Source organism: Nyctereutes procyonoides, unplaced genomic scaffold, assembly GCF_905146905.1.
Source record: "Nyctereutes procyonoides isolate TBG_1078 unplaced genomic scaffold, NYPRO_anot_genome, whole genome shotgun sequence".
NCBI classification, from domain to species: domain Eukaryota; kingdom Metazoa; phylum Chordata; class Mammalia; order Carnivora; family Canidae; genus Nyctereutes; species Nyctereutes procyonoides.
The window spans coordinates 2,513,255-2,527,005 of NW_026575152.1; the positions used below are offsets into that span (position 1 = coordinate 2,513,255).

The window sequence follows — 13,751 nt, forward strand, 5'->3', positions numbered from 1 at the left end:
TCAAGGAGCAAAACTGATTCTTGATAAATAAATAATTTCACTGGCAGAAAAAGTGGAATTGCTCAATAGTTTAATAGAGCTGAATAGCTCTGAGCTTACAATCTGCAAGGATAAGCTGTCAGTTTATTTTATTTTATAGGAGAAATTGGAATTGGTTATTTGAGCAATTTAGTTAATGGAAATTTATCAAAGTATTAGTTCTAGAAGAAGCTTGAGGTATATCAAAGTTCTACGAAACAGTTTACAGAAAGCATTGCACAATGACTTCTAGATTCCATTTCATGAGCATGCTTACAAACCAATAAATATTATTTGGGTGTTTGCCACCTAATTATACTATTGTTCTAGGATCAAGAAACCTAGAACATCATTATAATTTTTCACCATCTGTCATTTTATTATCAGAACTATTGATTTTTCTTCAATTGGTGAAATAGAGGATAGGAACAGATTAATCCTCTAGCACAACAATATCTATATATTTATCAACCAAAAAAACTGGATACATAAATACTATCCAAGTGACTGTTGACTTGGGTAAGTGTTTTTACTAATGACATTGATAACATTAAAATTTTATCATCCTATCATCTGTATGTAGTCAGCTATCTAAGGATGAAACTATGGAATAAAACTAGGTAAATTAGATAATAGATCCATAACTATCCACAGACTTCATACTGAGTCTCATACTAATACTAAAAATAATAACCATGATTTTCTGAGTGCTAGCTGTGTTGCAGGCATTGGGCAAATGCTCTCAATTTATCTGCACAATGACTCTAAGAAGTATGTAACATGATCTTTATTTTATAAATATAGAAACCTAAAATTAAAACTTCGAATGAATTTTCCAATATCAAAGAGCTACTAATTTGCAGCACTGGGATTTTAATCTAGCTCTGTTTGACTCCCCAAAACTCTGTTATCTTCACTTTAACATATTCCTTTTTATAATAGCATCATAACTAAAATATCCTAGCCCAACTAAGAGCAAACCTACAATCTCTGGCTAATGAGACCAGTACTTGGTTTCTGCTCTTTTGTGATTTCTACTGAAGAGGACGTGGAGGAGAATACTGTTTGAGAAATAGTGTTGACTGCAAGGTACTAAGCTTCATGAGAAGTTTAAACCACCAGATTTTTTTTCTCTTTGTATGGCCTACTCAGAAGCTTCCATAATAAAATTACATTCCTAAAGCATATGGCCTTTTTAAGTTATCTTTTCCACTAGTTAAAAATGTTTATGATGAAGAATAACTTTACACACATTCCATATGCTTGCTCGTCTCAAGAAGAAGCTGCAGATTTTGTCTGGAGCTGGTTGAAGCAAAGAATTATCTTTCCCCTAATACTATGTAACATAGGCATTAGCAGAACACAGGAATATAAAATATGAAACAGGAATTTGGAGTTGGTTGGAAGCACAACTTAACTGGGGATATAGTAAAGATCGCCGATTGTCATTGAAAGAAATAAAATTCAGAAAAGGCATTCATCAGTGATTTACACATTTACCTATTTTATTCATAATTCTAGTTAACTATTATTTTATATAAATTGTTATAATGTTGGATAAGAGGACAGAATAGTTTCCAGGGGCAATAATGTACAGGTACAGTACCCATCTATGATTTTTTTTTTTGTTTCCTCCTCTAGTTAAGGCACATTATGGGGGGATGACCTGTCTCTATGATACTGCTAAGGAAACAAGTGGCCAACAAAATTTCTTAATATTCTATCAACTAGACCTGTCTCTATCATTAAGTTATACAAGTGATCTCAAAAAACTACACCAGGGCCAGTCGGGTAGATTGTGCCCATGAGAATGTCTCAGTACTGGTAACAAATATAATCATACCAAGATGTCAGTGGTTATAATAACAAAGATTTTCATTCAAGCACAAAACCTGTCATTTTTTAATTATGGAAAACCATTGTTAATAAAAATATTGTATTTTCAGAGTATATTTTATATCTATGAATAGAGTTCAGGAGTCTCATTTGGCACAGAAAGGCTTGTAAACCTCTGTCAAAAAAAAAAAAAATCAAAGGGTTACTACTGATTGATTTGGGTGGAAAAAAAAATCTTGGCCTAAGTAGCACCACAGGCTCCAGTAACAACAATTAGATTCCCGAGTTCTCTTTGTTCATTTTAATATCAATCCCAGACAAGACATTTTAGTGGCAGTTATAATTATTTTACAACTGCTTTGGAAGCTTGTCATATTTCAGCACTTACAGAGATGTTATCATAATAGCCTGTCTCAAGAAAGCTCTGCGAAGCCTTAAAATTAAAGCTCACCAGTTGGCAAAGTCACAAATTGATAAAGTACTAGTGAATTGGAAATTCACCAGGTAAACAAAACTCCAAGTAATTTAAAAACAATGAAAAATAGGGATCCCCTGGGTGGCTCAGCGGTTCGGCGGTGCCTTCGGCCCAGGGCATGATCCCCAGATGGAGTCCCGCGTGGGGCTCCCTGCATGGAGCCTGCTTCTCCCTCTGCCTGTGTCTCTGCCTCTCTCTCTCCTTCTCTCTCTCTCTCATAAATAAATACAATCTTAAAAAAAAATGAAAAATAGGTCCCTACTTTCGTGTGTGCCAATCGTACCAGAATTCTAAAATAAAACCTAGTAACTTCTTACTAAGGACTTAAATAAAATTTTTAGATATTTTTAAGACAACATGACAAAAATACATAGTAGTGCAAGACACACACATACACACAAAATGATAATATGAGTATGCACATAGTCTTCTTAATGCCTTCAAAAGCCTTCTAAATCCATTCAAAGGGAAAAGAATCTCACTACCAAGTATTTCAGTTCTATTGAGAGAACTATTTACTGCATGGAGTAAAATAAGCAGACCCTGGCCCAGGGGAGTGAGTCATCACAGCTCTTTTAATGGCCTATCCATATTACTTCGTGACAACTGTGAGCCTAGCACCTCGAGAGCTGTGTGGTGTGGCTGGGTCAACGTGAACCTGAATGATCTCTTCTCCTAGGTGGAGGTCTGGCTGTTTGAGCTGGCTGCACACAGAGTTATGCAATTTATTTGGGTAGATGACACTGGCAGTAACAATGTCAGATAGGTTTTTCCACAATGCAGGCGTTTTTCCTAATGGTGTTATTATCTTCCAAATTCAGTGATGAGGCTAGAGAGTTTTCATGTGATGCTTTACATCTTACTTTCATCCCTAATACCTTGCTCACTTGTCACCTTGTCATGTGCTTTTAAGGTGGTGTTCTGGACAGTGTTCTCAATTTATGGTAGGAGAAAGGGGATTTTTCTTCGTTTGAAAACTTTTGGCCCAATTAGCAGCATGATTTGGATCTTAAGCAAATATTATTGATTTGAACAGATTAGTAAAATAGTATTTTCATCCATGGCACTGGAGAAGCCATTTGAGCAATATTTACAAAGGTACAGTATTTTCATCTACAGGTTGAATAGTTACACTTTCAACCTGAAAGTTTATGAGTTAATTTATAATTTTCCTGAGATCCAAATTTGAATCATATACATTAGGATGTGCAAGAATGAGTTTCTTAGTTGGTGAATGAGCAAAACAGATTGATATTCATCTCTCAGTACTACTTTTCTTTATCTATGCATATATATTTTTGTAGGGGTAAGGGAAATTATATGTTCCAATTTTAAAATGGAAATTCACAGAGGTCCTATAAATATCTCTTGCAAAAATCAAATATCTACTGGCAGATGGTAAATATCAAGAACCCACAGTAAATATATCTGAATAATCATTCTCTCTACTGAGATTATATTCAGCTTCCTTCTTACACAGCCCTTCTGGTAACCATTACCAATTTATCAGAATAGGCATGAGAGAAAAAACCTATTTGCCATGTCTTATATATTATATATGAAGAGACACTGGCAAGATTTCCTTTATTTTCCTTTCCATTTTAGTCATTATAATCTAAATGTCATTAATAAAATGAAAGAGGTTAATTGCATTAGAAGAGAGCTGGAATATTTAGAAAAAGAGACCATAGAATTATTCTCAACTATAAATGATATAATACCTTCAATATTAGCATTTTAGCCTTTAAAACCTCTTAGAACCTCTAACGTGAAATAAGGTGCTGAATGTCTATAATTTACACAATACCTTATGGACATAAGTATCCATTACTTCAAGTTTAACACTCAATTTAACGTGCTCTTACTTTCTAAACTTTTTCCAGAATTGCACCCTCAGTGAAACGCACCTAGGAATCACTATTGACTCTCTTCCAAAGCACACAAAATTAATGTTATTACCCCTTTTAATGTGACTTGCAGATTTTTATATTTGATAAATATCACAAATTTAATGTAGGCTGCTTATGGTTAAACTCAATCCATGTAAGTGAAATCATAGTGATCTAAGTATACATAGAGTATGTTGGGTATTTGAATTAGCTCAACTTAGAGAAGTTCTCTAGGGTTTGGCCTATAGTGCCATGGCTCTCCTTGACTCTAAGCTTTTAAGTATACCTTTAAATTGATATGAAAAACAAGAAAGCAAAAAATAATTGCCAATTTCAAAAAAAGAAACAGAATTAACACACATTCATTGACAATTAAGTTTCTAAAAGACTGGTTAAACTAAACCAGAAGTCTCCCTTAAAGAAAAATGATATAAGTAGTCCACCATTTCTGAGTCATAACATTTTTAAAAGCCATTCTCCTTGAAGAGATTTATTAAAAAAGATATTAAAATTCTTCTCCTATTGTTATCTTATTTCATAGACAGACAGTGGGATTTCTCAGCTGAAATGTCAAATTTATAACTAGGATTCCTATGAAACAAAGTTTATCTTGCTTAAACACCTAAGTACCTTTTCAAAGGTACCTTTGCAATCTGTAATAAACCAATAAAATAAATATTCAGTGAATGTTCCACATATAAATTAATTTTATACAACTTTTTCCTTTTGACTTTCTAATAAAATAACAAAGTATTTTTAACAGTGAACCTTAAGATTTGTAACACAAAACTTTTGAGATTGTATAATTTATTTAGGTAAAAGATTGAATTTTCCCTAATTCCCTTTAAGATAAAGGGAAATATTTATTAGAGCAGTGTAATCATTTTCATTAAAACAGGAGTCACTTATTTATATTTTAAGATACAGTAATCGTTCAATACAAGTTTTTTTGTGTGTGTGATGTTTCTGAAACATTATTGCACCTTTCAAGTAAACTGATTTGTTCCCTTTCAGTTATATAATTAAGCCCATTATTTAAAATAACAAGCTTTACTTATTTTTAAAGTTAATTCTAATGATTAATGTTAAACCTAAATAGAAACTTTAGAACATATATGACCAAAATGAAAAAGAAATCATCCTCACTTCTTGGATTACTAATAAAATTTACTACTTCCCTTTCATCAAATAGCCTATTCCTAATGTATCTTAATATTTTCCTTTTTTATAGATGTTTAGCAAAAACAAAATGTAATTTCAAAAAATGATTTCAATATTTCACATACACAGAATATAATGACTTGTATTTCAATAAAATGTTATGAATAAAAAAGGATTTAAATTGTCTTATAAAGAAGAAACTAGGTCAGTTAAAGTAATTCTCTTTCAATTATGGAGTAAAATCTCATTTATTCAGGATTTGTATTACTTTAGAATTCATGACAATTAGGGCATAACTAGATTGAAGTTTACAGTTATATTATCTCTGAAGAAAATTTTACTCTTTAACACAGTCAACTTTCCCCTATATCTTTCTTTTGTTTTTACTTCTTAACTTTTTATTGGCCTCCTACTCCCCAAAGAATATCCTGCTTCTGCTGCTTCAAAGCCTCAAAACTTTCATGTTATTGGTTTCAGAAACTTTGCCTTCCACAATTTTGCAGGTGGTGGTCTTTTGGATGGTTTTCACAGAGTTGCATTTGTCCAGGGTCACCAACATTGAAGTCCTCTCCATTTACTACTAGCAGACAGTGGTAGGTGGCAATCTCAGCCTCCAGCTTGACCCTGATCTTCATCAAGGCCTCCTATACATGGGTCTGGTGCTACCCTTCTGCCCAAATCTGGGACAGCTCCAACTCCAGTGTAGTAGGATCCTGCTGAGCTGCTCCATCTGCATGGTATAGCAGGCTTCCATCTTCCTCAGGTTGTTCTCCAAGCTGGCATTCAGATTTCTCATGGAGTCCCAGTGAGTCTCCAAGGACTGAGCCATACATCTCAGCTCCCTGAGCATCATTTCAGCTGCTCCTATTTCAGTGGCATACACTGTGACCATAAGTAGTGCTCTCCTCAGTCATCTGGGATCAGTACTTGTCCAGCTCTTCTGGGTTCTTCTAAGCCATCTTGTGGTACTAGGCCTGCCTGTCTGTCATGATCTTTCTGAGGTCCTAAGATTTGGGACATACAACTCCATGGTCAATCCAGATTTGTACAATCTGTTTTTGTAGACCTCTTAATTTCTCCTTGCGGTTCTTTATGAAAAGAAGCTCTTTTTTGAGTGTCTCAATTTCCAAATGTCCAGCTGCAGCCAAATGACAATTGGTGTCATCAACAACCCTGTGTAATCCATGGATGTCACTCTTCGCAGACTGGCACATGGCCAGCTCTGTCTCATACTTGACTCTGAAGTCATCAGCAGGAAGAAGAGCATTGCCAATCTGCAGAATGATGCAGGCATTGTCCACAGATTTTATAAAGATCTTAGCTCTCAGCTCCTTGATAGTTTTAAAGTAATGTTTCCAGTCCCTGACCTGAGTTCCTTTCTTCTCCAGGTATTCCCAGATTTTGATCTCCAGTGTCTGGTTATCAGCCTATTTAGTCATGTGATTTGTTTACAGTAGACTAAAGAAATAATAGCAATATTTAGGTGTGTCAGGATAGCGGTGGGAGACATATTAGTCTTTGGGAAGTCAGTCTTTGGGAAGATGTATATTCGAAAAGTTTAAAAATTGGAATAAAGGCCTCAACAAAAAGAGAAACAAGCCAAGAAATGGGCTCCTACCTCTAGAGAACAAACTGTCCATTACCAGAGTGGAATTGGACTATAATAGGGGTTGTGGGTGTGGGTATAGGTGAGGGAGGTGATGGGGATTAAAGAGTATACTTATGATGAGCACTGAGTAATGTATAGAAGTGTTGAATCACTACATTTTACCCCTGAAACCAATATAACACTGTATGTTAACTAACTGGAGTTAAGACTGAAAAAACAAAATAAAATAGGATAAAAGTAAAGCTCTAAAATACATGGATTATGTGCTGTTTTTAGTACTATGAGTATACTAGGTACACAACAAATATTTCTTGAATTAAATAATTAAATAATTCATTTTCTATTGTATTTTTAGTACAGGGATTGTAATACAGATGTATGACAAAAATAAATGATTTGGACCAAGAAAGTATTAAATTAATAAAATGATATTTTCACAAAGTAAGGTTAATAGTAATGGAAATTTTTATTTATTCATATAGGCAAATTAGATAACATTTATTGGACACAGTAGAAATGTCTATATTAGTATTTGAGTAAATCTGATTCCTGACCAAATTAAATATTCCTGAAACAACATTGGGAAATCATATTAGAGCTATAATTTATAAATATAGAAAGAATGGCTGAATGGTGACTTGCACATACTAGCTTGAAATCATTATACTTGGAATGAATAAAATGATGGAAATATTGCATGAAATGGTGAAATATGATTTTAAGATTCAATTTTTAGAATGATAACTTCAAAATCTGGAAAAATCTTCAACTTCAAAAACAAAGAAGACACAATTATGAATATTGCTTCAAAGCTGAATAATTAAAAGAGTTTTAAAAATGCATAACAAGCTTGCAGGTAAATACATTAAAAGATCAAGTTGGCGATATTATCCTAGCCATTTTCCTTTGAAATTTTTCTTCTTTCTTCAACCCACCTGTGTTTTTCTCTTTTCCTTCACATTCACTGATTTAACCATGAATCAGACTCTCATTATCTTAGGTCAGAATTAAAGACTCTATGAACTTCCCTTTACTATTCAAACTTGATGTAGTTTGCAGATCAGTTTTCCCTCTTGGTTTGAAAAGGATCTCAATAATGTGACCCATTTCTCTACTTATATGCTTCCACTCAAATTCTTAGATATACATGCATTTTTTGCTCTGATCAAGTTCATATTTCACATCCTATTATAGTCCAATCCAATTTGCTTCAAATATTTGTTCTGCAATTATATTCCAGACATAGCACTAGAAGTTTAAGCTTCAAGGAAACGCCACAGTGCTGCCCTTCAGTCTGGCTGAAAATAAAGTAAGTGATCCCAGCACAATAAGTATTAAGGGAACACGAAAGGATACTGTTCAGTTTGTAGGAATTCAAATCTCATAGTAGGTGAAACACAAACTCTCTCCTCTACTCATGTTGTTATTTTCACTTAAAACATTTTCCCACTTTCTCTGAACTAATTTTTGTCATGCTCAAATTTTTGTGCGTGTGATATAAACATTTTAGCTTCTTTTGAATAAAAAATACACAACCTAGCACTTATATTTTACATTAAGAAGAAAATAGTTGGCAAAAATAGAAACCATTTGCAAATATTCTTTAAGTTAAGACTTAAACAGATAAAGATAACTTCAACTGCAATGGTCTCTGGCAGCAAATAGGATGCTGGACAATTCAAACTAAGATGCTGAAAGGAGAGGATTAGAACAGGGTATTTTCTGTGTTTATACTGGCTTAGATTTCATTAGTTTTCAGAGAGTAGACTTTGAAAGGGACATGACAGACAACGCCTTAGTTTAATGTTGATAGTTGGACATACCTAAATATGTTTAGATGAACTCTTTAATAAACTGCATTATTTCCCAGTGCAAAAATAATCATTCACAATAAATGGCTTCATTACAAAATAAATTGAAATCCTTAAATAAGGAACTGCTTCAGACTCTGTGATGGGCTGAAAGTGACCCCAGAAATCTCCAGGTCCTAATCCCTGAAACCTGTGAGTGTTCACTTTTTTGACAAAAAGGACTTTAAAGATATTAAAGATTTTAAGATTATTCTGGATAATCTTATTGGGTGTCAAATATAATTGTCTGTTATAACAGGAGTCAGAGGGAAACTTGGCTACAAAGACAGAAGACAATGTGGCTACTGATGCAAGATGAGATTTTGCTAGTTTTAAAGATGGAAGAAAGGCCCACCAGCCAAGGAATACAAGGAATGCTGCTCCAGAAGCTAGAGAAGCAAAGGAAGAGATCCTTTCCTTAGAGCCTCATAGAGTACAGCCTAGCAACACCTTGGTTTTGGCCCAATGAATTTTGAACTTCTCACCTCCAGAATTCTCACTGTAAAAGAAAAAAATGTGTGTGGATTAAGCCACCACATTTGTGGTATTTTGTTATAAAGGCAATAGGAAACTATTACAAACACTATTAAAAATAGTTTCTTGTGGGGGGGGGGGCACCTGGGTGGCTCAGTGGTTGAATGTCTGCCTTTGGCTCAGGTCATATCTTGAGATCCTGGGATTGAGTCCTGCATCAGGCTCCCCACAGGGAGCATGCTTCTCCTTCTACCTGTGTCTCTGCCTCTCTCTGAGTGTGTCTCTCATGAATAAATAAATAAAATCATAAAATAGTTTCTGGGGAGGAGGGTCAAAATGGTGGAAGGGTAGGGGGTCCTCAACTCACCTGGCCCCATAAACTTACCTAGATAACTTTCAAAACATCCTGAACACTTACAAATTTGACCTGAGATTTAAGATTTAAAGAGAGAACAGAACACTACAGAGAGAAGGGTTTTCACTTTTGCCTAGGTAGGAAGGCAGAAAAAAAAAAAAAGAAGAAGAAGAAGAAGAAGAAGAAGGAGAAGGAGAAGGAGAAGGAGAAGAAGAAGGAGAAGAAGAAGAAAAGAAAAGAAGAAGAAGAAGAAGAAGAAGAAGAAGAAGAAGAAGAAGAAAAGAAGAAGAAGAAGAAGAAAGCCAGGAAGGGGAACCACTAGCAGCCCGGCTAAAGCAGAGTGGTGAAAGCCTCAGGGTCAGGAAAGCCCAGCCCTGGAGGAGCGTGAATTCTAAAAATCCTCATTGGAGTTTTCCTTGACAGAAAAGTGCTTAGCAGGGAAATAGGCCAGAATTGCAGGGGGGCAAGTGAAGCCTCAAGATTCGTGGAGTCACTATAAGAAGAGGGGCACCTGGGGGAAAGCTCACTGCAAACTACGGTCCAATATGGGTAAAGGGCTGGAGCTCCGCAGGCATCTGGGGCATTTGGGAGAAGGCAGTCAATTAGATGGACAGGCTTCAGACAGAGGTGGCTATACCCTGTTCCATTCAGGAGAGGTGGACCCTGGGAGTGCAGATCCAGAGGCACAGGACCCTGGATCCCAGGGCGCCTAAGCAGACAAAGCCGAAGATCCTGCATTCCCCCTGGGACAGGCAGAACTGGGGAGGGCACAGGAAAGCAAGAACTCTTGTCAGTGGGTGCCCGCAAGCTGTGCAGATCAGCACACCTGTGCCTGCCCCCAGGAGAATCTAGGCCAGTGTGGACTGGGAGACTACAGTTAGTTACTCATAGGGAGCTGATTCCAGAGCTGGAAATCTGGCCGCCGCCATTGTTGTTCCTCCTTGTTTCACTGTGTGCCTGGGAGAGGTGCGGCCAGCAGGGAACAGAGGCCTCATGGGGCAAACAGCTCCTACTGAGCCCGGGACCGGCATGGGTTGGGGCAGCTCCCCCAGGTTCACACACCTGAGAATCAGCACAGCAGACCCTCCCTGAGAAGACCAGCTGGAAGGACAGGGGAAGCTCAAGTTCTTGACCCAGTAGCGCTGGAAAGCTCCATGACTGAGGGAAAATAGTATATAGAACTAGAGGGTCCTTTTTTTTTTTTTTCCTTTTTCCATTACGACTTGTTTTTCTATCAGACTAAAATTTTCCAATATTTTGTTTCTTTTCCCATATTAATTACAATATTTTACCAGCTCTTCATTTTTAAGTTTTTTCCTTTTTGACTTTCGTATTTCTACAATTACATGTCTTAAGTATATTTTTCACTTCTAGATTCCCTTCAACATATGTAATTTAATTTTGGGAAATATACAAGATACGGGTTTTTGTTTTTTGTTTTTTTCTGCTTCATTTTGTTTTACATTGGTGGAAGTTAGCACCTTCTAAAACACGACCAACATACATCCAGAACCAAGTGGAAAACCGTGTTGATTCAAGTGTGAGAATATACTCTCTGTTCATTCCCATTCTGCTTCCATCTTTCATATTGTTTATGTTATCGTGGACAATGTTGGGGCTTTATATAAGCATTGCTGGTTTATAAAATTGGGGTGGTGCATCTTCTAACATACAGAACAAAATAGACTCAGAACCAAGAGGATAACCCTCTAGGACCTCTCAGGTACATTACCACTTCCTCACCACCACCATTCCCGCTCTTTTTTCTCTCTTTTTCCTCTTTTCTTTTTTTTTTAAATTTTTTTCTTCTTCTTTGTTTTTGGTTTTGGGCTTTTTATCTTTTCTACTTTATTTAAAATTTGTTTTTCACTTCAGTTATCCTTTTGTTTTATTTTATTCTGTTCTTTTTCTTTTATTTTCTGGTCTCTGACCTCTTCAGAATCATCTAGGGTGTATTTTACTTAGGTTGTGGTTGATATTTGTGATTCAGCTCACTCATACAGTCACTCTGGACTGGACAAAATAAATAAAAGGAAGAATTTGCCACGAAAGGAAGAACTGGAAGCAGTAATCTCTGCCACAGAGTTACAGTTTTTGGATTTTGATATGATATCAGGAATTCAGTTCAGAAGTACAATTATAAAGCTACTGGTGGCTCTGGAAAAAAGCATAAAGGACTCTACAGTCTTTGTTACTGCAGAATTTAGATCTAATCAGGCCAAAATTAAAAATCCATTAAATGATATGCAGTCTAACCTGGATGTCCTAACTGCTAGGGTTAATGAGGTGAAAGCGAGAATGAGTGACATAGAAGACAAGTCGATGGTAAGGAAGGAAGCTGAGAAAAAAGAGAAGCAAGAGTCCATGAGGAAAGGCTTAGGGAAATAAATGATAGCTTGAGAAGGAAGATTGTATGTCTAATTGGGATTTCAGAAGAGGCTGAGAGAGAGAGAGAGAGAGGACCATAAAGTATGTTTGAAAAAAATCACAGCTGAGAACTTCCCTAATCTGGGGAAAGAAACAGGCATTCAGATCCAAAAGATAGAGAGGACCTCCCAAAAATCAAAAACCATTCAACACCTTGTCATTTAATATAGCGAAATTTGCAAATTTCAAAGATGAAGAGAAAATCCTTAAAGCAGAGCAAGACAAGAGATTCTGAACTCATATGGGGAGAAATATTAGATTCACAGCAGACTTCTCCACAGAGACCTGGCAGGCCAGAAAGGGCTGGCAGGATATATTCAGGGTAATAAATGAGAAGAACATGCAGCCAGGAATACTTTATCCAACAGGGCTGTCATTCAGAACAGAAGGAGAGATAAAGAGCTTCCAGGAGAGGCAGAAGCTGAAAGAATATGTGACCATCAAACCTGCTCTCCCAGAAATATTAAGAGGGACCCTGTAAAAGAAAGAGGAAGCCCAAAGAAACAATCCACAAAAACTAAATTCATATCCTTCAATAGTTACTCTGAATGTAAATGGGCTAAATGATCCCATCAAAAGACATAGGGTATTGGACTGGATAAAAAAGCAAGACACAACTATATGCTGTCTACAAGAGACTCATTTTAGACCTAAGGACACCTACAGCCTGAAAATGAAGGTATGCAAAACCATTTACCATTCAAATGGTTCTCAAAAGAAAGCTGAGATAGCAATCCTTATATCAGATAAATTAATGTTTATACCAGAGACTGTGGTAAGAGATGAAGAGAGACACTATATCATACTTAAAGGGTCTATCCAACAAGAAGACCTAACAATCATGAATATTTATGCCCCTAATGTGGAAGCTGCCAAGAATATCAATTAATAACCAAAGTAAAGACATACTTAGATAATACAGTAATAGTAGGAGACTTCAACATGCTACTTTCAGCAAGTGACAGATATCCTAATCAGAACATCACCAAAGAAACAAGGGCCTTAAATGAGAAACTGGACCAGATAAATTTCACATATATAGAGAGAACTTTCCATCTGAATGCAACTGAATACACATTCTTCTCAATTGCACATGGAACTTTCCCCAGAATAAACCACATACTGGGTCACAAATCAGGTCTCAACAGTCACCAAAATATTGAGATTGTCCCCTGCATATCTTCAGACCAAAATGCTCTGAAATTAGAACTCAATCACAAGAAGTAATTTTGAAGACACTCAAACACATATAGGTTAAAAAAGCATCCTACTAAAAGATGAAAGGGTCAACCAGAAAATTAGAGAAGAATTTAAAAGATTCATGAAAACTAACAAAAATGAAGATACAACTGTTCAAAATCTTTTGAATACAGCAAAAGAGATCCTAAGAGAGAAATACACCGCAATACAAACCTCCCTCAAAAAATTGGAAAAAACCCAAGCACACAGGCTAACCTTGCACCTAAAGGAAAAGAACAGCAAGTAAAACCTCCACCATGTAGAAGAAAGATAATATAGATTCAAGAAAAACTCAATGACATAGAGACCAGAAGAACTGATCTCTATTTAGAACAGATCAACAAAATCAGAACTGGGTCTTTGAAAAAATTAATAAGATAGATAACATTAGCCAGAATTATTAAAAGAAAAAAGAAAA

The 13,751-nt window shown here is 35.9% G+C and overlaps 1 pseudogene; it reads right to left on the reverse strand.

Moving 5' to 3' along the window:
* Positions 1-5,821: 5,821 nt before the first annotated feature.
* On the reverse strand, positions 5,822-11,419 carry LOC129501927 (keratin, type I cytoskeletal 18-like; annotated as a pseudogene).
* Between the last annotated feature and the right edge of the window lie 2,332 nt (positions 11,420-13,751).